Source organism: Physeter macrocephalus, chromosome 2, assembly GCF_002837175.3.
Source record: "Physeter macrocephalus isolate SW-GA chromosome 2, ASM283717v5, whole genome shotgun sequence".
NCBI classification, from domain to species: Eukaryota; Metazoa; Chordata; class Mammalia; order Artiodactyla; family Physeteridae; genus Physeter; species Physeter macrocephalus.
This window is the reverse complement of record NC_041215.1, coordinates 38,300,495-38,301,345: the sequence shown is the minus strand read 5'-3', so window position 1 is coordinate 38,301,345 and position 851 is coordinate 38,300,495.

Here is an 851-nt window from a genome sequence, read left to right as displayed (position 1 = left end):
GGATATGTGCAACTTAAATGATATAAAAATAGATCTTCCTAAGCACAAATTTAACATATAAAATGCAACTTACTTTCTGATGGGACCATTCCGAAGGTCTTCAATGTAGTTTTGTCTTTCTAAGCAATGTCCATGGCTCCTATTAAATACTGAGGAGCGGATGAACTGTTAGAAATAACTGTACAAGAAGCAAATCTTTCCCAGAGAAAGCAGATCAAAGCTGAAATCCAGGGACTTCCCTGGTGGTGCAGTGGTTAAAAATCCGCCTGCCAATGCAGGGGACAGGGGTTCGAACCCTGGTCTGGGAAGATCCCACATGCCACGGAGCAACTAAGCCCGTGCGCCACAACTACTGAAGCCTGAGTGCCTAGAGCCCGTGCTCCGCAACGAGAAGCCACCGCAATGAGAGGCCCGCATACCGCACCAAAGAGTAGCCTCTGCTCGCCGCAACTAGAGACAACCCACACAGCAACGAAGACCCAATGCAGCCAAAAATAAATTAATTAATTAAATAAATTTTTAAAAGAAAAGAAAATGCTGAAATCCACTGACTAATTATTCAGGCTGTTATATCTCACTATTTCCAGATACATCCCTTTATAAACTTTTGGTAAAAGGTTATGTTATGTCAGGACAAATGAATTACAAACTTTTCTCTTTTTCCAAAATTTGAGAAATTCCCCTACACTTCTACCTTCAAATTTTATGAAAAGGGAAAAGTAGTGACAACCCTTATACTTACATTCAGTTGCATCATCTGGTCACATGCCTTCTACATCAATCAAATATCTACAAAACAACAAAATTCGAGTCATTTGTAAATAAAAAGAAAAGAAAATCAAGTTTTTGCA